The sequence below is a fragment of the Periplaneta americana genome, chromosome 14, assembly GCF_040183065.1.
Source record: "Periplaneta americana isolate PAMFEO1 chromosome 14, P.americana_PAMFEO1_priV1, whole genome shotgun sequence".
NCBI classification, from domain to species: domain Eukaryota; kingdom Metazoa; phylum Arthropoda; class Insecta; order Blattodea; family Blattidae; genus Periplaneta; species Periplaneta americana.
Window position 1 is genome coordinate 68,391,858 of NC_091130.1, and position 26,578 is coordinate 68,418,435.

Sequence of the window (26,578 nt, forward strand, 5' to 3'; positions counted from 1 at the left end):
CGGTGAATCACACCTTCAGAATTCCATCAGACTCATAACTAGAGCCCGGCTGTTTAGGAATTTATAACAATTAAAATGGGCAGGCAAAAAAGGTAATAAAACGTAAAAAAGCACAATAATCTTTGAAAAAAGCATTATAAATTTAAAAAAAAGCATAATAATTATATTTTTGCAACAGATTTAAATTGTATCAACGTAACTCACATATTTACTTCGTAGATGACACATGTTGACTTATAAAAGACTTTTTTCGTGATTAACTGTCTTTTCACAAATCTCATATAACAAAACTGTTCCCATCGGTTGAAAACACATGGGCACCAAATTCACTAACATAAGCATGAAGTTTACTTTGCAATGGTTTACTGAATTTAGGCATTCTAACTAACCGATCTTATACCTTCTGTCACCCGACAATAACTGACTGTTCCTCACTCAAATTTCTTTCTCCTACAATAATAAACACGTGTAGCACAAAATTATAACAGTAAGATTTGAAAATATGAAAGCAAACAATTGAAAATGCTACGTGACAACTACTATAGGAACGAGCTTAATAACTTATTTAATAAAAAAGCCGCCCTAAATAAGGGTTCGAATAGATCGGCCTGCTAATCAATTCATAAAGAATAATCAAGAAAACCAACTGTGTGACAATTTGAAAGGAAAAAGAAAACATTAAGATAAATGATATGAAAACATAGGAAATCACTTACAATAAAAGTTTGTTGGGTACAAATGATTACTAATTATAGCTAAGGATGATTTTAACACATGACATCCTATGGCATCAATCGTTGCATCAGAAATTTTAAATTGTTTAAGTTGATGAGCCCAAAAACTGTGCAATGTGTGATGTGGTATTGTGCTCCAAGATGCTGACAACAAGGCTCATAGATGACTTGTTTTTCATGACACACCTCTTGTGGCTGTTGCTCGTGTATCTCGAAACGGATTGTGGGATCAAGAATGACACCCTTATCCTTCTGCCGATCAATTATGATGATATCAGCACGTCTAGTAGAGCCATCAGAAGAGACGCAACCAACCTCCTCATAAAATTATGAAGTTGATTGTTGATATCGTGAAGACATGACCATATTATATTATTGTCGATCATTATTCATATTACACCAGTAGTATTAAAGCACAATTATTAGCAAGATTACTATTGTTAGTAAAGTTAGGCCTATAGCGGTTTCAGAATAAGAAGGCATATGAGCTAAGCCAATACAGTGCTCGCTGCTGTACAGCGTTGGCACATGTTACGTGAGACGTAAAAGACAGTCAGCAGATACGTGTGACAAGGACGGAAAATATCCGCTAGCGGAGGGAGAGTCTTGTTTCCATCATTGTGTCATGCTAAATACTCATACTAAAGTCATTTTTATCCCAATTTTCATTATTTAGTCTCTTTAAAAATCGGTAGATCTTGGAATCACTAGCTTGCGAAATAAAGCGACAGATATGTAAAAACGTAGTGTACTTTGTTGCTCGTAATGAGAGAAAAACTGTGACTTAATTTTTAAAAATTTAAGGTTGTATTGCACTGCCTGGCATGTGGATATTCTCGCCTGAAAAACTGTAAGCGAGAAAGTGCATTCAAATGTCCAAACTTCCTTGCACAGCAATCATGAATTTACTCTTCATTTCTCCGGAGGAAACAGAACGTTACAGTAAGCGTATTTTTGTAAGGGCGGACTATGTATCGTACAACGTAAGCATACCTTTAAATACGTAATTTATTACTCATATTGAAAATGAAGATTCTTTACCTCGTCTCTGTTAAAATTAAGCATAGGCCTACCTATCTAGTTTAATTTAATTTAATTTCTAGCTTACACCTACCTAGAGGTCCATGGTTCTATATTTTATCACTGTGGTCTATGGCAATATAAGTATAATGCAGCATGTAAACAAGTGAATGTAAAACCGCAACCCAATAATATCATATTGGAAATATTGACGGTAAACATTCTATAGCCTATTAAGTAAAAGTGTACATTGTATAGAATAAAATAAATGTATCGTAACTCAAAGTTTTTAAAATGCCAATTGAATTTTGGAATTATAAAATCTCCTCGACCCTAGCATGGCAATATATATTTTATAAGTGAAATGTGCAGTGGCGCAACGTAATTTGTTTGGGGGGAGATGTAAGAATTTTGTCATGTGCAATTTTCATGACAATTCTTTCCATCATTGTGATGGGAGGGGATTTATAATGCTATGTTTATAAAGTTTATAGTAAACAATAAAAAAATAAATTTAAAACATGAAGTTGAAACTCATATTTTTACCTCCTTCGCACTTCTGATAAATAATAGTTTTAGTAATTGTGACTGTAATCGTGTAATCAATTACAAAATGTCCACTTCTGATAAGAACAAAGTGAAGATTACACAGAATATATACAGTAAATATATTACTGTATGTTTTTACCGTTCTCTTCCATTTGTCGTTTTTTATTGTGATCTTGAAATAATTTAGTGACAGACCTCTTCATAATAACAGCATAATATTAATAATACTTCGATCGATAAATAGAAAAAACCAAAACCTAGCACTTATAAAAACTCAGCTGCTGGTCCGATATTAAAAATCGGTTAGCTTTTTCTTATTATTATTTGTGCTATTTTTAATAGTATGACTGTTACAATAGTTCTTGTGTAAAATGTTTAATAAATAACCATATTTACTTTAATGGTCAATATTTAGAAAACAGGTGTCTGTCGCTTAGTCTCTTATTGCGTAACTCCGTCCAATTCATTGTTGTGACGTTTTGAACAGACAAAAAGGACATTAACTTCGTGTCATTGCCTCAATGCAATAGTTCGAATTTTGTTATTTTTGTTACTGTAGTAAAATGACTTTCAAGTTCTCCTATGTCATTAAAATAAAATAAAAATTATAAACTTTAAATTTTGGCCACAATGAAAGGTAAAAACTGTACTATAAAGCTTTCTAATATCTTAGGAGTGTAAAAATTGTATTATTTACATCTCTAATTTTTTGGGGGTAAATCTTACCCTCTCACCACCCCCATAGTTGTGCCACTGGAAATGTAATTAATTATTGTTTCATCTTAAAAAGTTCCATTGTTCTTAAGGGAGCTTGTCAATACTCTTTCTTATAATTAATAATAATTGAAAAAGGGAGGAGGGTGTTGATCTTTACAATATCAACCAATTACCTCATACTTTTTGCGATATTTCTTCTTACACTGTGTGTAATATTACGGTGGAAAGTGTAAATTCTACCATAGCCTACCTTCGACTGTGAGTGTAGAATTTTCCTTTTGCGTGTAACATACGAAACACTAGATCCACTTGAATCCTTTCAAGAGACATTGCTACTGTATGTAATTATTATTGTTCAATAAAGGCTCTTCAGTACACACAGAAAACAGTCCACGTCTGAATTTGAAAAGAAACAAATCGATCTCTGTTTACAGGGAGAGACTTCACAGCATATTACCAGTTTAAGCGATAACATGCGAACCAGATGACGTACGAATTCCGTTCTTGTACCGTCAGATTCAGATTTCGAAGCTCTATCGAATGATACAGCTTAAAATACAATCCTAGGTATAATTATTGTGTGCACAAGAAAGAAAGAAATACGCGACACTTCAGCGAGGCTTCGCGACGATTTAACTGGGCAACACCGCCTCACTAGCATTGGCTAGTCGACATAGACCGGCGTGAATTAGCTCCGCCTTATATGCCTTCTTATTCTGAAAGCGCTCTAGTCATTGTTTCAAATATTTAAATGTCATACACATTCAATAAAATAAAACCATCTGCCTTCAATAAGGATGACCACAAGGATCCAGAAAACAAATACATATATAAAAAGTTACAATGAAAATACATACAATAAATTTCAAGTATTTACAATTAATTATAAAATTCCAAATAAACAAGAAATATTGCTTTAAAATGGCAAAAAAAAAGGCATTTATTAGAAAGAAACACCTTAAAAAGGCAAAATAAAAATTGGCTCTATAACTTTCATTTGCTTCAAATCACATTTATATCTATGCAAATAATGATTTACTTCCACCCAGTAAAAAAGGCATTTTGCCAAACATCCGGGCTCTACGTCATAACATTACTTTGGGCCCGAACCGATTTTGTTTAACGACGACTTTGGCAGGTTGATGGAGATCGAGCCAATGTTTTGAGGTGTCAGAGTTGCGGTAATACTCATATTTCATCACATGTGACAATTCTCCTGATAAATGTATAATATATATGAGATTAGCAATAAGCTGACGAATGATAATCACTCCGTGTTGAGCTTGTTCAGGTGTCAATTCATGAGGAGCAGATCTATAAATTCTGTATGATTTTCTAAGCGTCTAAATGTGCCGATGTGTTGTATCTTTTGAAGAACTAGATCTTCCGACAGCCTACTAGTATTATTTGTGGAATTTCTTCCAGAGCTCTCAGTATTCCATAACTTAGGTCTTCCAGGACTTGCAAATCTTTAACTTCTTCTACATTATTAAAATGCTGGAACCAACGTTATGCTACACGCTCACTAACAACCCTAACAACACCTTCACTCTCGACTTCATATATTTTACGAGTCGCGGCAGCAGTTTTTTGTTTCCAGTAGTTCTTTCGAAGGACTTAAATCTCAAACTTTATCAGCTACATTTTATATCCTCTATATCAGAGAGCAAAACTGTACTACAATTGAAGCACACACATCATAAGGCGGAACACGTAACTCATCCCTTCCCTGCAACCCTTGAGTCATTGTACGGTAGAGGGAGAAGACAAGAGAGAACAGTGTGTATGCGAAACGTCACACAAACGTCACTAAAGGCTCCGGCCTTGTGTATGGGGGAACTAACTCTTTCCCCAGGCTTCCACCCCCCTCTTCCCCAGTTCTGCAACCCTGCTTTATCATAAAATAATGTTATAAATTTCAATCAAAGACACAACTATCTTTGATTGAAATTTATAACATTATTTTATGATATTACTAGACACATCTGAAATATAAAATTAACTGCAAAATAACCCTGCTTTATACTAACAATTGATGACTGTCATTGATAATAACCATAGCGTCCTGTAAATTCATTACCCAATTAAAGAAAGTCATTAAAACCTTACAATATACAAAACTTAAAAAACCGACATTATTCGTAATTATGAATTGTGAGGCGGTCCAGGCCTAATAATAATAGTGTTGGTTGTGACAGTAATAGATACATTGATAAGACATTTCTTTTTCAGTCTGTTATTTAATGACGCTGTAACAACTACCAAGTTATTTAGCATTGTGACAGAAGTATTTGTCGAGATGAAGTCGAGACTTCGCTTTGTTATCACCCGACATTCGTTTTAAGATTAGGGGAAACCTCGATAAAAACCCAACCAGATAACTTAATCAGCCCAAGCGGGAATCGAACCCATGCCCGATTTTAGCTCAGGAGCAGCAGGAAAACGCATTACCACCTGAACTACTCCATTGGCTGATACTACTGTTGTGGACACAAACTACCAATACTTAACATACACGAAGAGAATCCTTTTATTAGGATTAAGATAAGTAATATTCGTAATTTTACCTATGGAAGATAATGTGGCCTTTATCATTGAAGTTTTCAGATAAGCAGTCGCCAAGAGAGCGAATACAGCAGCTTGCACAAAAAAAAACTAGAGGAAGAACCAGAGAAAGAAAGAACGACAAAATATGCGTGTAAAATAAGGAGGAAATGCTGTCGCTAAGTTCGTTCGCATTGACTTGTGAATGCATGTCTTGTTATTCACTACGCCACTTTTTTACTGAAAGTAACTGGCTTACATAGTGTGATGAGGTTATTAAACTCTTCCATACCTGTCATCAGGAAGGTATTATAAAGTTACCTAAGAAACATTTGTGACATCTATATTCTTATCTTCTCATTAGGGCCTATAGAAAGCAAAAAGAATATGTCCTTGATGGAGATATACGTTTTCACAGTCATTACCGGTTGTTTTTTTGTAATATGAAACATCTACATTTGACCTAGAAAGAGAGAACAAATGCAACGTTATGACAGGAAATATTTACTCTGATGTCACTCGTAGTACCATGGAAACAGAAGTGTAAGATAAAGCTCGTGCCCCGTGATTTTCTATGTAGTCCGTATCTCACCATTCATCCTCATCCTCATTTTATATACTCATGTGGCAGATATTATTTTTTCATTTTCGGCTTTTCCCCTTCAAAATTCTTCTAAGTTTCTTCAAAGGAACGGTAAAAGCTCAGAGAGACAAGTGACCAAAAGCCTTGAAGCTCACATAGATTCTTCCACATAACCCCAGATTTCCTTGCAAAGGAGCGCGGTCGCACGTACTTCTATTTCTCCTCCCATTTCCCGTTCTTCCATTGCGTCATTCCATACGTCCGTTCTCGCTCCTTTATCTATGAAGAGGGTGTACTCATCCTGTATTTGATCCTTAAATGCATTCTTACTCAACGCAAAAATTACATACCAAGTCGCAAGGAAAGGGATTTCATAAAGCTATCACCTTATATAATAATATTACATACTATAAAAGTATAATATAATAGTCCTAACAGTAAAACCTGGGCTATACGTAGGCTAACTGAAGGGGAATGATTTAAATTACGCACAACTCTGAACTACGTTTAAATAAAGTTTAAATATAAGCTAATTTTCGAATGACTAGAAATAAGTTTTAAGGGACACTATGGCTGAGTTGTGAAATTTTTACAATTTCAATGCCAATTAATTAATTTGCGCTGAGGATGAGGTATGTGCAAATTTTAAACTCAATCGTACTGCTAATTTCAAAGTTAATTTTATTTTAATTATACAAATTTGTTGTTTAGTCAACTATCCGAAGACAGGTCTGAACCTCAAGTGATACCAACAAGGCACCACTTATGGAACAACAAATCCAGGAGATAATGGAGTAGAATGGCCAGTTCCTTTTCCCCTCCACTACATACATCGTCGATTAGCTACATGTTACACTAATCAGTCTTCAGATGTATACAAACAATTGAGGACATGGTCCGAATTAGGGTGCTTACCGCTATACGCCCCTTTTCTGATTATTTCTGAATTTGTTAGTAGGCTCTCTACAGTACATCGTAGTAAAATTTTGTATGTCTAGGTTCATTACACACGACAGAGACATGTTTTGTCATAGTGCTGCGCGTGCGTCAGTGTAACTGGGAACCTCACTTTGTTCTATGGTCCGTCCCAGGAATCTGTAGAGTAACTTCGTGCATATGGGGGCGGAGTCTTTCTGTGCCGGAGTGTATTGCGGGCAGCATCAACTCGAGGCAGCTAAGGGATAAAATGCTCGTGGTAGAAGGTAGAGTAGAGTTCAGGTAAAAATTATTCCCTCCCTACAAGCGATTGCTCGCTTCGTTCAAGCAATGCCTCCCCCAGAGCAGTCATTAGCCATAGTCCTCCCACATATCACTTGCGCAGAAGTCTTCTTTTGTCTTTCTACTCTACAGACTCCTGGGACGGACCATAGTGAGTCAGTTCAAGCAGGTTGCTCACGAGTGTATCTCTTGTACTACACGTAAACCATGTCTGAAAACAAAGGAGAAAAGAAAGCTGTGGACAAACACAAGTGGAAAACAGAAGAACGGAAAACTAATAGAAACAATGGTGAATCATGCACGACTTCTAAAGGAACTGAAATAGTAGGAAAATCACTTGTTTCGATAAGAAAATGTGTATTAAAACTTGTCTTCACAATATGTCTGGAGATGATCAACAATTCATTTTAGATTATTTTGGGGTAGGAATGCTAAAATTCAACAAGATTCCTTTCTTGCTTCTTGTCTGCAAAGGAATGACCTTCCTGATGCATAAATACCAACAGTTTCTGTGTAGTCCTTCTGGCGTACTTTCAGCGTCAACCTCGTACTCATCATCTTTCATTTACTTTAATATCTGGAAGACTCCAGAGGAATTGTTAGAGATGAAGAGTTTGAATCCACCACAAATGAAACCAGTACCTATTAACCCCTCCAAGAAAAAGGACGTAAGAAGTCTCTATCCATTCTTGGATGAAGAAGGCAACGTATAGTATGAATACAGTGTTTGAACAAATGACAACAGCATCAACAGTAGCGGAAGACACGTCTGATGACGCATGATAACAAAGAAAAGAAGAAAGAAAAGTAAAAAAATAAACATATTTCTATTTATACATGTTTAAGTTATGTAGATTCTCTATTTTCATTAGGGTGTGCAATTACTGAAGTACAATAAATGCAAAGGGGAGATATGTTTTAAGAAACTGTGATATAACTGATGTAAAAAGATTATGTCTTTCAATAAACCAGTTTTGCAGAGGTTTACAAGTTTGTTACGCATATTAATTACAAATAACGTTATTGTCGGAAAAAGGGCGTATAAAAAGTTGCACAAATATTTTTATTACAGAAATGTGATACTGTTTCCAACAGTTATCTTTATTACATTTATTTCAAAAAGAATTTAAATAAGGATGTGTTCCTGAATATTTGTTTAAACTTGAATTCGATCGGCGTAGCAAACTTCTTAACGCGTAAATCGCGTTTATCTTAAAACACCATTTTTCGTTATACGCCCTTATTCGGGCCATGTCCTCAATTGTTCTTCCTCTGATAAATTTTGTGAAGTGAGATCTACTGCCTGATAAATCTGATAATAGATGCACATATCAGCCAGAACCTCAATCAGGATATAATCAAAATGTTCCACGCACATTATATTTCAATAGGCTACAGTATGTTCATAATTTTTCATACGAACTCGGAGTATTTTGAACATCAAAAACGTAGTTTCGAGAAAAAGTCAAATTTGTGAAAAAGATACATTACTAACATATGGAGCAGGTCTATATAAAAATTGCTCCTAGACCTCAAAGAAGACGTAGAGGCAAAAAAAAAAAAAAAAAAAAAAAAACTTCTTACTGTCAACTTCCTAAGTGTCCAAGGAATATTTTCTTACAAAACACCGAAAATTGATTTTTTGAACATTTTTTTGCAAACACTCAGTCCTACATCCCTTAACAGAGTATAGAGAGCTGGGAGCACTTGATTCTTTTAACTTGTCCAAATGTGTTTTCATCAATAGAAAGTGATTAGCAATTGAACGCTAATTATAAAAATTCGCTATCCATAAACCTGTATACCTATATTTACTATGATTTTTTTTATTCAACCATGAACTTAGACTTCAAGAATCTTAATTATTTTTTTTACATTAGCCTATACATGCTTCTTACAAATCTCTTGCAATGTCAGTTTTACCTTGGAATTTTCCTCAACTTTTATAAATCTAACTTCGTCTTCTAGCGAGTAGACCTAGCTCTTCCTTTTATATGATTGCTAGACAGATACTGGGTGACCTACAACTGTTTTCAAATGTTTGGAACATGTCCCGTGAGGAAGAAGATAAGCTAGCGTGTAAAGACGAAGCATTCCGACTCTGTATTCGCCTGTTTGAATTTTTTGTCTTGTCGGTACAAGTCCTTTATAAGGATTGTGGGAAATGATTAAAATGTATTCAATGTCGTAAGACAAATCATGTGAAGTTAAAATGAAACTTTATTGTGTATCAAAGCGAACAATAATACTCACAATAATTTAAATTCAACTTAAAAATTACTATTTACAAAAGCGAATTGCTTACAAATTAGTTGCGTACAATTCAGAATTAACTTATTTATAAGTAAATGTAATTTTGCCAGGATCTGTGTAAAACTACATACGTACAGGCCAGAATTATGTGTAAATGGGTTACGTGTAATTTTTTAGAAATCTCCAACTGTTATTGCGGTTGTGGAGCATGCTCTGTCAGTATGTCTGTTGTTTAAGTTTGCTGGAAGTGTTCCTTCCACTTACTCATAGACAATGGTGATATTCATCCGGTGAACCGGTGCGAACCGGCCGAATATCACCACTGCTCATAGATGTTTTCTGTGAAAATTTCGGCTTTCTGGATTTCATTGCTACATATGGATCCTTCACTGCTTCTTCGACTAGTCTTCTCCATTCTACTTCCACGTGCACTACTTTCTTCTATTTTACTAGTAATTTATGTTGTCTTCTAGCCTGGCCATATTGTTGTATGATATGATATTTGATATGATATTTGTCAGCCAACTTTACACTTCATAGTTACGGTGGACCATCACATTCCTGCTTTTCGATCCACCATCCCTTTAATACATATCATCCTTTTTTATTAATATATTCATTTGCCAAGTATTTTCTGATTACTTCCTATTCTTCTGTTTTAAATGAATTGCTATCTATTCTTCCCTCTCTATCCTATTCAATTCTCTCTCTCATACCTAGAGTGTCTCCCTTCCATTTCTCGCTTTCCTATTAAATATTACATATTCCCTTCCTTAATAATTTATATTATTTATTTATTTTATTCTCTATTCTCAAATCTATCTGCTCTTAATCATTATTTTCCAGATATTTTCTCGGAAATTATTTGTTTACATTTCCATTTTCTCTATTTTACAACACATCACTTACTATTTCCCTACTATTCTGTCCTCCATTTATTTACGTATTTAACTTTCTCTCTTCACTCCTAAATTTCCTCTTTTATTACCTTTTCCATAAATTTATTTCTATAATACTCCTACAATTACAGTACCCGTGATACTACTCCCAACCCACAACATTGAAAAACATGAAATATCTAATTTACTTAATTACACTTCCAATTTCCCTCTCTTCCACTTCACATTTGTTCAGATGTTCTTTCACTTTAATTTTCTTTTATTCATTATTTGTATATTATTGTATAGTTTCTGAGGACTTCATTTTTTTTTTTTTGACTAAGTGTAAGTGGTTTAGCACTTCGCATCTCTTCCTGTAGCATGTAGTATCAAACCATGGCTAGACCTTTCTGTCTCTCTTTTTAAGCTGCAATTTTAGCTGTTCTAATGATGCCTGTTATTTGTTATCTCGATATGTTTGTTCATCTTTATTATTTCTTCAGTGGTTTCTTTCAGTGATGCTCTATGTCTATGTGCCAAGTTATTTTCTTACTATTCCTAAATTCTTTCAGCTTGCTAATGTGGGATATCTCAAGATTTGCCAGGAGTTGTAGCTAATTTTTTAAACATTTCGATGGAGACTTGATATCATGATTATTTGAAGCCCTGTTCTTGGACTTTGTCAGGAAGATAATCATCAATTACTTTTCCTAGTGCATATCTAAAATAGGCCTATTTATCTAACGTCACATGACACATTCCACGTTATGTAATAAATTGATTACAAACTAAATGCCATTAGTGTTACTACTCTGAGACTCTAACGAATTAGAAACTTCTACATCAAAGAGAGACGCAAATGTTCACAAAGTAAATTTTCAACTTGTTCAAAGGTCGACATTTAAAACATTCAATAGGCTACTGGAGCCAGCCCTGAGCTTGACATTCACTAATGTCGTAACGTCGCGACTGGAGACTGACGCCAATACCAAAGAACTACGATTTCAAGAAAAGTAATTGAGAATAAATTACTGTACTCAATAGTTGTAACACTACAATTAAAATGTAACACAAGGTCAGCCAGTAGCAAATTGCACGTGGACCAAGCACTGCCTCTAGATCTGTGTTTGACGGCTAGCATTGACGAACGGAAAACACATTTTATTCGAGGAAACACGCACACTCGCGCACACACACATACACACATACATTAATACATACATATCCTACACGTAGGCTACATACGCACAAACGCGTATATACACACGCACATAGATATATATATATATACACATACACACATGCACATAAGAGGCTTACAGACACGCACAAGCACGTACACACACCCACAAGCACACACAAGCTTTGTATTACGGAAGTCGAGGGCATGATGTTACATTAACATCTTCCAGTTCTTTTCTTTTAGTGTGTTTCCTGACGATTACTATTGTCAGTGTGCATTTCTCAAGTGTAAGCAGTATAGTAGACTCTAATCTCTTCTCTAGTGTGTATTATCAGACTTGCCATAATATTACTGATAATAATATTAATAGCCTATTGTTATTGTTATTACTAGGAATTAAAAAATAAATGTTACATTAAACACTCAAACAAGTATAACTTACTAATTTATTTGAATTAGTGTCTTGCAATGTTCGAACACGAGAGAGACAACAAGACATCACAAGCTTGGTCTTATTTCATATAAAAAACTAATCGCAAAATCTGTGCTAAAATCCCTAAGCGGTTAGAACATAAAGGGGTGGGAGTAGAGGTCAGCGAATATTTTTATAACAAAATGGAACAAACACGACAGATCTTCTTCTCCAGAGCGAACATCGGCAAATATCTAACTTCGCCATACTCGGCAAACTTGAACTGAACATAGCTCCTATAATGCACGACGCTAATTTTAATGTGATACAGTGGCTACAGACAAATTTAAATTTAGCTTATGCGTTTTAATCATTTCGCAGAGCTTTGTAGAAAAATTACTAATAGTAACGACTGTTTTAATTCAAATGTATGTTTTATCATTATTAGGTTATTGACTTACGAACTCCCATTTTTAATTATTTTATATTTAAAATGCTCTATCTCAAGGATGGGAAACAACCTCTCTCACACAGCTTACAAGCAAACATTCTCTTGGGGGCAGGTAAAAACGTTTTTTTTTTTCTTCCATCATGGTAGTAATGTCAAACCAAGTGTTTATCAAATTTTGGCCAAACGAGCGTAATTACGAGGGCCGTAAAATAAGTTTCCATGGGGCCATTTACACAAGGAAAACACTATTTCGTTAAACAATTTGTTGGAACAGATACAGCAATTGTTGAGCTATTTTTCAACATATTCCCCACTGGAATTGAGACATTTGTCATATCATGGGATTAACTTTTGTTTCCCTGTGTGTCACAGAAGTCTGCCACCTGGGATCGGAATCAGTGTGTGACAGCCGTCTGCACTTCTCTGTAGATCCCATGGTATGACAAATGTTTCTATTCCAGTGAGAAATTTGTTTAAAAATAGCTCAACAGTTGTTGTATCTGTTCCAATAAATTTTTCCAATGAAATTGTGTTTTTTCTGTAAACGAACACAAAGATTAGCATTATATAGCGAAATTTATCATGCTTGTGTTTGCTATTTGGGAAAAGGAAATTGTAGCAGAACAATGGAAGGTGTCCATAATTGTGGGTACCTATTTTTAAGAAGGGAGAGACTATCTGTAGTAACTTTCGAGGAATATCACTTTTGTTGACGTCGTACAAAATGTTGTCCAATATTCTTTTGAGAAGATTGACTCCATAATATGTAAATGAAATTATTAGGGATCATCAGTGTGGTTTTAGGCGTAATAAATCGACTAGCTATTGATCAGATTTTTTTGTATTCGACAGATATTGGAGAAAAAATGGGAGTATAAGGGTAGGCCTATAGTACATCAGTTATTAATAGATTTAAAAAAAGGGATATGACTCCATTAAGAGGGAAGTTTTATATAATATTCTTATAGAAGTTGGTATTCCGAAGCAACTAATTTGATTAATTAAAATGTGTCTTAGTGAAACATACAGCAGAGTCCGTAGTCTATAGGCCAGTTTCTGTCTGATGCTTTTCCAATTCACTATAGGCTAAAGCAAGGAAATGAACCATCACCTTTACTTTTTAACTTCGCTCTATAATATGCCATTAGGAAAGTTCAGGATAACAGAGAGGGTTTGGAATTGAACGGGTTACATCAGCCTCTTGTCTATGTGGATGACCTGAATATGTTAGGAGGAAATTCACAAACTATTAAGGAACACACGGGAATTTTACTTGAGAAAGTAAAGCGATAGGTTTGGAAGTAAACCCGAAAAGACGAAGTATATGATTATGTCTCGTGACCAGAATATTGTGCGAAATAGAAATACAAAAATTGGAAATTTATCCTTTGAAGAGGTGGAAAAATTCAAATATCTTGGAGCAACAGTAACAGATATAAATTACACTCGGGAGGAAATTAAATGCAGAATAAATATGAGAAATGTCTATTATTATTCGGTAGAGAAGCTTGGGTAGCTGTGAATATATTGAATAAGCAGTCGCGGACAGCCGATGAGGGGTGGTCCTCCAGCTTGGGGGTTGGGCGAAGGGCTAACAACCCATCACCGTAAAAAAACAGCTTGTTACGAATCCTTCAAATAAGCCTCGGAATGGGACTGATTCTCTGGCACGACTACAGTAAAGGAATAAGGTTTTGAATCTTGCTCAGGATAGGGACCAATGGCGGGCTTATGTGAGGGCGGCAATGAACCTCCGGGTTCCTTAAAAGCCAGTAAGTAAGTAAGAGAAGCTTTTGTCATCCAATCTGCTCTCAAAAAAGTTGAAAATTAGAATTTATAAAACAGTTATATCACCGGTTGTTCTGTATGGTTGTGAAACTTGGACTCTCACTTTGAGAGAGAAACAGAGGTTAAGGATGTTTGAGAGTAAGATTCTTAGGAAAATATTTGGGGCTAAGAGAGATGAAGCTACAGGAGAATGGAGAAAGCTATGCAACGCAGAACTGCACACATTATATTCTTCGCCTGACATAATTAGGAACATTAAATCCAGACGGTTGAGATGGGCGGAGCATGTAGCATATATGGGCGAATCCAGAACTGCATATAGTGTGTTGAGAGTTGAGTTGAGAGGCCGGGGGGAAAGATCTTTGGGGAGGCCAAGATGTAAATGGGAAGGATAATATTAAAACTGATTTGGGAGAGGTGGGATATGATGATAGAGACTGGATTAATCTTGCACAGGATAGGGATCGATGGCTGTCTTATATGAGGGCGGCAATGAACCTCCGGGTTCCTTAAAAAGCATTTCTAAGTACTGTAAGCAAGTAAACGGCCACAGGGAAACTTATTTTTTTACGGCCTTCGTAATTGCGCTCAAGTGGCGAAAATTTGTACAAGCACTTGTTTTGACATTATTAACATGGTGGAAGAAAAAAAATTAACTTTTTTATCTGCCAGCATGATAATGTTTGCTTGTTAGCTTCTTCCCTTACCTTGGTTGCTGTTGTATGTAGGTACTCATGAAAACTGTTCTGTTTACAATACGAACTCCCCGTCCCTGCTCTATCTAAAGATTTGTCTTCAATAAGTTATAAGCACTTATACATTTGTAACATACAATTCACGTTATTCTCTTTCAGAGAGTGTAAATGATCAGCAAGTAGGCCTAATAAATAATACTCATATATCTCAAGCAACTTTCTTGTACACTTAGGACCATATTTCCCATAAATGTGCCTACGTCCTATTATAGATTAGAACTTATTGGTAGCGTAACACAACACGTGAAGGCAACAATTTTCTTTCGGTCGAAAGAGGAGTCATGTGGGCTAACAACGTCGCCATGGTAACTGTAATATTGTTTGAATGAGTAGCCTACAACTGTCGGTGATGGTTATTGATTATTGTTATTGCCACGGAAACGAAACAAATTGGAATTCTATCCTGCAACTAGAGGTGATAAAATTGTGTATTTGAAGGAGGTAAGTAGCTATTTCATTTCACGCTGTACGGTAATCATGTAATACCAGCATTTAAATATTTCAACATCAATAGGCTCTACTAAGCTTAATTATTTAGAACAGTACGTAAATTTTGCTGACGATAGACTTCTTTGTCGATTTCGACGTTAATTTTTAGGCGCTTTGTTATACTGTAATCATTTTACTTGTTTCAGATATAATGAAAGAACAATATAAGATGTTTCATTTTAATTAAAAGAATATATAGTTTACATAGATATTAAAGTAAAGAAAAACGTTCCAATTTATATTAAGAAATAGACTTCAATTCTTATTAGCATACTTAGGGGAGGTCGGGGCAAGTTCGGCACGTTAAGCTACATAAGCTACTCGCATAAGTACAATAAAAAGACAATTTATGTTTCAAAATCTTAATGATAAATACACTTGATATATTTATATTATGCATATGGATCAGAAATTACAAAAAAGTGAAGCATTGAATTAAGAACAAAAATAAATTAAAGACGCTACATTTGCCGAAGTTGCCCCGCACTCTGGGGCAACTTCGTCAGTATTTGTATCCTCAACAAAATAGCTTATTTCCGAGTTCAGATTTCATTTACAATATAACAAACTCTCATAGGACTAAATTTAGCATCTGAACATATTACAAATGAAGTGTCCAAATAAAATTTTCATGTCTGTACATGTTCATATGTCCATCATATTTGTGGCTAATCTTTGTTTAGACAATTTTTTGACTTCATGAAAGCCTCAAGTCAGGCAGATCCAGCCATCTTCTGGTTTGTGTTGAAAGAATGCTCTACATGATTGGATTCTGCGAATCCGAAGGCTAATCTTCGAAATTCCACTCTACACTTTCCGAAAAACATTTTCTGCAGATTGCATGCTGCTTCAAATTTCCAGCCATATCTGAAGCAAACACTCTTTTAAACCTGACTTTATTTTATACACCTGGTGCTGAAAAATCTACTTTCAGCGAATACTGAAGTGTAGTTCATGGCACTCCATAATTTTTTTCGGCAGATGTCAGGTTTATCTTCTCTTATTATGCTCACATAGAGCTTTCTTGAGTGCGTCCTGGTCATATTTGTTTTCAGTTTTCCACTTGTAATTTAGAACCATTTAACTGGTAATAAATAGGCAACTAAAGTGTACGAGGGTCACTCCAAAAATAATGCACTACATTTTTTAAATTTATTTTTTATTCTACACCTTTGCAGTTTATAAAGGCCATAGATACGGCCTTCCCGTTTGTATTCATTTTTAATTTAAGTCGTTCTCGTTAGTGGCTCCATGATAGCACTCCTTCAAGATGGTTGCTGTACTTGACATTCGTCAGAAGCAACGTGCTGTTATCGAGTTCCTGTGCTGTGAAAACGAGACTGTGGGAAAAATTCATAAGATGTTGAAAAAGGTGTATGGAGATGCAGCTGTCGATTGCAGTAGGGTTAGTCGGTGGGCAAGCAGATTATCTGGTGAAAGAGGACAAGCCAATATTCGGGATACTCCTCGCAGCGGCAGACCCTGCACTGCACGAAGTCTTGATAATGTGCAGCGTTTTGACAACATGGTTGTGGCTGACAAACGAGTAACAGTGAAAGAATTGTCACTCCAAGATTTGTGCCAGGTGGGTTCCGAGGATGTTGACAGAAGCCCACAAAGGAACTCGAAAAATATGTTCAGGGAACTTTTGGACAAGTATGAGAATGGTGGAGATGACTTTCTTGCAAGAATTGTGAAAGGAGATGAAACATGGCTCCACCATTTTCAACCGGAGACAAAGAGGCAGAGTGGCATTATGCTAATTCACCAAAGAAAAAGAAATTCAAAACTACGCCTTCAGCAGAAAAAAGTTATGGCTACTGTGTTTTACAATTCAGAAGGGCTCTTGCTTGTGGGCATCATGCCACACGGAACCACCATTAATTCTGACATGTATGTGACAACTGTCAAGAAACTTCAAGCACGACTGAGCCGTGTTCGACCACATCGGGAGAAGCAGGATGTTCTGCTATTGCACGACAACGCACGGTCACATGTCAGTCACAAGATCACAGACCAGATCAGAAAACTTGGATGGGCAACACTGAAACATCCGCCTTACAGTCCTGATCTGGCACCATGCGATTATCATCTCTTTGGTAAACTGAAGGAATCTCTTCGCGGAAAAATGTTGAAGATGACGACTCCCTCGTGCAAGCTGCTAAAGAGTGGCTAAAACGTGGTGGTTCAGACTTTTATCGGGTAGATATACAAGACCTTGTTCCAATGTGGAGTAATGCAGTTAAAAGGAACAGGGATTACGTGGAAAAGTGACATTTTGTTCCTAAAGGATGTATCTACGTTCTGTGAAAATAGTTTAGCTATAGGACAAAATGCAATTTTCAAATATTGTGCATTACTTTTGGAGTGACCTTCGAATAATTGCTTTAAATTACTTTAAATGTTCTAATTACTTATTTTATATAGTTAAAAAACAATACAGAAACACTATCCTCTTCCTCTTTTCCATGGGGCAAGATCGGCAGCTTACTGCCGAAGTTCCCCCAATCGGCAAGAAAAAAATTGTTAATCAGTACCCTTACTAGGGGCTTGGAACCAGCTTGGCAAGCTCATAGTCTGATACAGATTTAGTCGTTCTAAATAATGATGCCACTCACTAATATCGTCAATGTTATCGTTATGGGTTCTTTAAGACATTCAACATCATAATTACAATAAGCCATGAGTTAAAAAAATATATTTACCTGTCAAATCTGCAACTATCTCTCCATACCACACAAGCGTTATTCACAGCAAGAGGCCATGTTTTCTCAATACACTACCCTCTGAACAAGCCCTTATTTGCTCAGGTCTTCGAAACAAATGCTATGACGAAGTTCCCCCTACTGCCGAACTTGCCCCGATCTTCCCTACTCAGTTTCCTTCATATGACCATTCTGTTGTTCTTCAGGGATACGGCAATCTCGTACTTTTGCTGTTAGGTTTCAAATTTTCCTTCGAAGTTATCTAAAAAACAAATCAAAATAATGTTACAGTTAGATTAGTTAATTAAGTACACTAAGAATATGCATTTGTTTCGAAATTAGTTACAAATAAAATATAATGTCATAATTAGGTCTGTTGATTAAACATGCTCGGAACACCTTTCTTCCACATTGAATGGTTTTGAATCTGCGACATATGTGGGGGGAGGGGCAGCTGTGTGCGTAATTGCCTCGAAATAAAGGACGAACTAGTTAATGACTTTGCTTAAATGAAATAAAAGCATTATACTTTGCTGCATTAGTGGTTGCTACCTATTGGAAATAAAGCATCGTACATTTTATTTTTTTAATTGAAATTAAAATTTCTTCATCATTAAAATTGTGTAGTACACGTTCATTTGTTCATACCTAAATAATAATAATAATAATAATAATAATAATAATAATAATAATAATAATAATAATAATAATAATAATAATAATAATAATAATATTTATTAGAATTCAGTAGACTTGCATACAGTAAACTACAAGTTTCTGATATTGTCAAAACCTTAAAATTAAATATTAATAGATTGAAATTACACAAAATAATTAAGAATAACAACTGCAATGAACTCCACTTAGATTGAAATTATACAACAAATTGGAAATAACAGACATTACATTGATCCACAGCTAGACTGAAATTATACAAAAAAAATGAAAGCAACAAAAATTACTGTACTATAAACTACTCATAGAGAGAAATTATACAGAAAAATGGAGAATAACAGAGATTACAATGAACTTAACTGAAATAATTTCAGATATAATTATTATAGATAATAGCTAAGAATAATACGCGCATTTACCCTATAAGATCTTCCCTAAAACATTTCTCCCTTCCCAAACAAAAACTGAAATAACTCCCATTCTTGTACTGAAATCATTTAAAAAAAAAAAAAAGGTAGTAATTTCAATGAACGATATCACTGTAATATTTTTTCATGAATTCCCATCCCAAATCCCCTATATCACTCATGCAACTTATAGCAGATACACATAATATAGTGAAATCTGCCTAAACCGGAAGTACTGGTACTTGGGATCAGAAATAATTTCTGTTTTTAGGAAGGTTTCTATTTTATACAAAGATCACTGATTTTTTTTATACTTCTGTGTTGCTATTTCAGTATCCACATTGAAAATTTAAATTTTAAGAACTTATAATGAAAAAATAAATAAGCAAGTACAACATAATACGCATTATAGTATGAAAACAGCTATTTCTTAACACGTAAAGGCACTTTAGCGTTATAAAGCGATATAACATTTTTATCCGAAGTCCTTCAATATTTTTTTGCTTCATAGCTTTTCCAGCTTCTCAATCTAAGTGGAGTTGATGAAAGACATAATAGTACTGTAGTTCTAAATTATTTGTGGTTAATGAAAATTCATGGAACATGTGAAATGGACAGGCAGAATAAGAAATAAAGCTGCGTTGGAAAGAGTGGGTGAAGAAAGAATGATGCTGAAACTGAACAGGAAGAGGAAAAGGAATTGGTTGGGTCACTGGCTGAGAAGAAACTGCCTACTGAAGAATGCACTGGAAGGAATGGTGAACGGGAGAAGATTTCGTGGCAGAAAAAGATATCAGATGATAGACAACATTAAGATATATGGGTCATATGAGGAAACAAAGAGGAAGGCAGAAAATAGGAAAGATTGGAAAATGCTGGGTTTGCAGTGAAAGACCTGCCCTTGGGCAGTACACTGAATGAATGAATGAATGAATGAATGAATGAATGAATGAATGAATGAATGAATGAATGAATGAATGAATGAGTGAATGAATGAAAATTCCTCCAATTGCGGAATATATTGCTTCCGAATTTCATCTGCTTCTATGAGCTTAATTTTTTCATCTAAGTAAGAATTTATGTTTCTCTCCTGCCATTGTCAATAACAAAGGATAACACTTACAGCACAACCACACTAACAGATTGAAGTTGTAACAGGGTAGGTCTGGAACTCAAGGTTTTCAGTAGGTACTAGCGCCACAGAAAAAGCGTTGCATCACACTCAACAGCCTGTTCAGAAAGCTAGTGAGTGGTATAATTTCTTACCTGTCATTTTGATAGTATTTGGTTTTAATTTTATTGCATTACTCTGGTAGGAATTCCATTTTATTCAATAATTTTTTCTTCATGGAACTGGCAAAATATATGTATATATATATATATTTATTGCCACGTAGTCTACATGTGTGTGTGTGTGTGTGTATATATATATATATATATATATATATATATATATATATATATATATATATATATGAGGCCTCACCGTCCTCATTAAATAATCAAGACTATAATATGTAGTCAACATGTAGACAATGTGGCAATATTGTTCTGTTTTCATATTAGATAGGTTTCCGTTTTAAACTGTACCTTTAAAATGCCCTATAATTTCAGGAGATCAAAGAAAAATTACTGTACATTTAAGATAGATTTCCGGTTTAATCAGGTTCTCTTTTATGCAGATTATACTGTATAAAACAAGATTCAAGATTGAATGAAAAAAGGGTCAGATTTATGTTTCTCCAACAACTATCATTAAACAGCACTCTTTGATTAAGAATTACGGGTACCGTAGGCCTACATCATCAAGGTATCTTGTTGTAAGGTTATGATTTGTAAAATTTTAATTTTACTCCAACATAATGTTGATGTCCAGCTAAGTCTTCCTTCATAAACACATCAGTTTTCTAATAATGACTTGTAAAAAAAAAAAACTTTCGCTATTAAAAGACACAAGACATTAGTTTATTTAATTTCAATATTTCTAATAACTACACACCATGAGATTTGAAAAGGTTGTAACTCTAATGCATTAATGAAGAATAGTACGTACGTATGTATGTATGTATGTATGTATGTATGTATGTATGTATGTATGTATGTATGTATGTATGTATGTATGTATGTATGTATGTATGTACGTATTTTATTTCGTCCTAATGATCATACAGGATGATGTTGGACACGTCAAATTAATACTAAAAACAGTTCTAAAACTAATACACATTTACAAAATAATGCTAATATATATAACATGGTGTATTAAACTGACAAATGATTGAGCACTACCACTAAAATTGTCAAATCTTCGCACAATAAACCTAGAATGAATAATTATCTATGAAACCTTTATCATCTACTATTAATAAATATATACGTACAACATAACATTTAATAACTGTAAATACTAACATTCAAGATATGCTTGTACTGAATAAAAACAACCATCCATAAGAAATTTCTTTAATTCTTTTTTGAATTTAACATCAGCATTTAAGTGTTTAATTGACCCAGGTAATTTATTATAAAGAAGTCTGCTGTTATAGGAGAAACTTTTTTTAAAAAGAGAACTTTTGTGTCCAAACAGGTGCAAATTAGACCTTCTTCTTGTACAGTGATTGTGGATTTGTTCATTTCTGGTAAAGTTTTGGAGTTGTTTATGGACGCAAATCAAAATCTCGTATATATAAATGTATGGTAACTTACCGTGAGAATGTTTAGAATTTTGAAATAAGATCTACAGCTTGTGTTGGTGGGGAGATTTAACATAATTCTTATGACTTTCTTTTGAATTTGGAATATTCTGGAACAATGGTTAGATTTTCCCCAAAAAGTTATACCGTATGACAATAAATAATTAAAATGAGCAAAATATGAAATTCTAAGTATATCTATATTCACAGATGACCTGAGGGTGTAAATTGCAAAGCATATCTGAGAGAGTTTTTTAGATAAGCAGTCAACATGTGACTCCCAATCAAGATTATTATTTATAAACACACCAAGAAATTTAATATTCGTTGCATATGTTATTAGATCGCTTCCTAAATATAAATCTGGAAAGTCTACGTTTCTATTCAATTTATGATGAAATCCAATTGCAATGCTTTTACTTTTATCGATTAGTAATTTATTTTCTTCAAACCATGTTGTTACCTGTTCTGTAATAAAATTTGTATTTGCTTGGAGCTGCTGTTTATTCTTTCTTGAGATTAACACATTTGTATCATCAGCAAAAAGAGAAAATTTAGCATTAACATTTCCACAACATTCTACTAAATCATTAATATATAACAAAAATAGCAGAGGACCTAGTATTGAACCTTGTGAGACTCCATAATTAATATTTTGTAGATTAGAGTGGCTAATTTTGTTTAATTTTGATTTGCTATCCAGATATTCAATTTCTACTAATTGTTTTCTATTTTGTAAAGAGGATTCAAACCATTTAAGTGGAGTTCCTCTTATTCCATACTTTGATAATTTATTGATGAGAATCGAATGATCAACTAGATCAAAGGCTTTGGATAAATCAAGAAAAATTCCCACGCATTGTTCTCTATTTTCCAATTTTTCATATATTTCTTCAATAACATTCTGAATTGCATTGCTAGTTGATTTCCCTTTTTGAAACCCATTTTGAGCATTTGATAAAATTTTGAATTTATTAATAAAGGCTGTAGCTCTATTGTGTACAACCTTCTCTGTAACTTCTGAAAATACCGATAGTAATGCAATTGGCCTATAATTTTCTATCTCTGTTTTTGGTCCTTTTTTGTATATTGGTATTATTTTTGCTATTTTTAAACTTTGTGGGAAATAACCTTCATTCAGTGACAGATTTATGAAGTGACATAATGGTTTAACGAGATGTGAAAAACACTTCTTTAGTAAAAAGTTTGACCATTCGTCTAAACCTGAGGACCTTTTGTTTTTCATGTTATTTATTATAGAAAGTAGTTCATTTTCAGTTGTCGGTTGGAAGTAAATGGAGGGGTAGATCACATTTTTGTTTGCAGTTTTTTTAGAAGTGTTTGTTATTATTGGCTTACTGTTGCTAATTAAGTTACTAGCAAAGTTTACAAAGTAATCATTGAATTTTTGAGCTATGATAACTGGATTTGCAGTAACCACACCATTACTGTTAATACTGTAATTACTCTTTTCTCTTACAGAACCCTGAATTTCGTGTTGTATTATATTCCAAATAGTATTCGACTTATTAATGGAATTCTTAATTATATTTCCGTTATGTAGTTTTTTGGCCATCCTAATCACTTTATTATATATCTTCTTGTAATTTCTAAAATATAACTTAAAGTTGTCAGTGACATATTTTTCCTTCATTAATTTGCTTAGACAATGTAATTTTTCACTAGAAATACGGATACCTTTTGTTATCCATGTTGACTTATTTTTGTTATTGATTTTTATTTTTTTTTTTTACTGGCATTGCAATATTCATATAATACTTTAATGTCTCAACAAATGTATTATAGGTTGCGTCAACATGATTTTATGTAAGTACATCGACCCAATCTTCTTTGCCTAGTAAGTTATTCAAATATGTTATGTTCTCTTGACTGTATATTCTGGATATATTATAACTATAATTACTACGATTTATTTTCAAGTTGTTCAAGGTTAGAGTAATTTTCTGTCCATAGTGATCAGAAATACCTGAGTCAAAATTTTCAGTTTCATGCTGGAATACATTTGGATTTATAATTAACTGATCTATTGCACTCTGTGGCAATCTTATTCATATAGAGGAACCAGAATCTATTAATTACAGACTATACCTACGGGTAAGGCTTACTGGCTTCTTCCAGCTTAAAAAATTCAAATGCAGGCCCATTACCAGTACAGTAATAAGGTCCCTCCAGCACTTTCTTCAGTTTATCTATATTCAGTTATTCTTTTAGTACCAGTATAAACCTACCTACTGGTAGCCTATAATTACAAAATTGAATTGGAATTCAATGTGGCTTCATCCTTAATAAATGTTCATACCAATTAAGTCTATATTTTTATATTATTTATCGTATGGTTGAAGTCTTTAGTCCTAGCAATCGTATCTTCACTTCTTTATGGTCCAGGAGTCTAGCAGATATAAGCAACCAATGATCTAAGTAACTTCTGCAAAGTCTGTTTGTTGTAACTGCTTGAGTGTCTAAATTTCTGAACCATAAGTTTGTAAATTTTAATTCTGTCCTGCTGTGTACTTTTATAATACCAGTACCAGTAATGTCCTATTAATTGCTGCTATCAATTATTTTACTTACTAATACTGTTCATGTTTTATGTATGAGACATATATCCAAGACAGCTAAAATTGGAAACTTATTCCATTACTCTATTCTACTTTATTTCTATTTCTACTTTAGTTCTTAAAAATATGAATCCAAAAATGTACGTTTCCCAAGTATATATTTTTAAACTATGGTACAGATTTTCGCCACAGGAGTTCTATTTATGTATTTTCTGCTGTAAGTTGTCTTCTGAATTAGCTACTCAATCGTCTACAAACAGTAGACTGGTACCTAATTGCTGAACTGATTTCATCTCTCCTACTGAATGAAACTTTTTTTCGCAATCAAATCTTAATCAGGATGTATTCAGAATATTAGAAATGAACATGACGTATACTAATATTTCTTACCGACCACTTATACAGTAATGTCAACACCACCACTATCATCACAGTCATCGACAAGAATATCTGTACATTTTAAGCTTCATAATTTCTTGTACAGAAATTCAGATTTACTGATTGTTTCAAAACAATAATTCAAACCAGGAGAACTAATTCAACTACAAAAGGTCCCTAATCACGTAACATAAGCATTAAAAAATAATGATATTGTGGAAGAATTAAGCAAATAAACGAACATATTCAACCGACACCCAAGTTAGCTTATCTTCTTATGGCTGCATACTGAGCAGAGGGCTAAACGAGAGTTTTATGCAGAATATAGATGAAGCATGATTCCAGAATTTAAATATTACCGGTACATATAATATTAACTAGGAATACAAAGTTCAATATATAAGAAATTAGTCAAAATATTACAAGTCTTAGAAGCGGGAGATTTGGCCACATTGCAATTTTCTATCATGAGTTCCATGACATATTTCAAATTTCCACATTACCTATGTGAAGCAATTCTGTAAAAATACAATAGAATTCGTAGTACAGCTACTGGAGCTGATCAACTTACAAGTACAAATTGCAGAATGTACTAAACAACAACAATCTTCAACTACAAGTACAAATAGAAGAATGTTGTTGTTGTTTTCTAATGCTAGGCATTTGACAATAAAGTCATTTGACCTCTTGCACTCCAATATTTTTCAAAGATATTATCATGACCAGCCACTGAAGCACAGATTTTGAGGTGTTCCGAATCCATCTCTTGGTTTGAGTTGCACAATGGGCAGTTAGGGGACTGATATATTCCAATTCTATGCAGGTGTTTGGCCAAACAATCATGGCCTGTTGCCAATCTAAATGCAGCTATAGACGATTTTCGTGGTAAATCGGGAATTAACTGTGGATTTTGATGCAGAGAGTTCCATTTTTTCCCTTGGGATTGAGTTATCAAATTTTGTTTGTTGAAGTCTAAGTATGTAGATTTAATAAATCTCTTCACAGAGTAATACGTAGATTTAGTAACAGGTCTGTAAGTAGCAGTGCTGCCCTTCTTTGCTAAAGCATCCGCATTCTCGTTTCCCAGGATTCCACAATGGGATGGTATCCATTGGAATACAATTCTTTTATTGAGTGATAATAATTGAGAGAGCATTTTAGTTATTTCTGCTGTTTGAGATGAAGAAATAGAAGAATGTTAGTTAGTAGTAAATTGCTAATGCTCTGGAATATTGGATCTCCTCCATTTGCTTTCTGGCTTCCCAATAATATTTAACAAATTGCTCCTCTGGTGTGCAGTTTACTTTGCATTGTAATAAATGTTCTCCATTCATGACGGAATCTGGAGTTTCACACAATGCACAGTGTGGTGAGGGATAGATGTTGAGACGATACAGGTGTGCCATCAGACGATCATGTCCAGTGTACATTCTGAAGAGTGCTGTGATTGTATTTTAGGAAGAATCAGGGATCATATTCTGCTAGTGTACAAATGTTTTTCAACATGTATTTTGACTTTTAAAGTCATACTCATTTCTGATCGATTCATTTATTCCTCTATTGATTA

The 26,578-nt window shown here is 34.2% G+C and overlaps 1 protein-coding gene across 1 annotated transcript in view; it reads left to right on the plus strand.

The window, feature by feature from the left end:
• LOC138713409 (tektin-B1) overlaps nt 1-26,578 on the plus strand; it is a 65,543-nt gene that overhangs the window by 17,902 nt on the left and 21,063 nt on the right. The window lies entirely within an intron of this gene.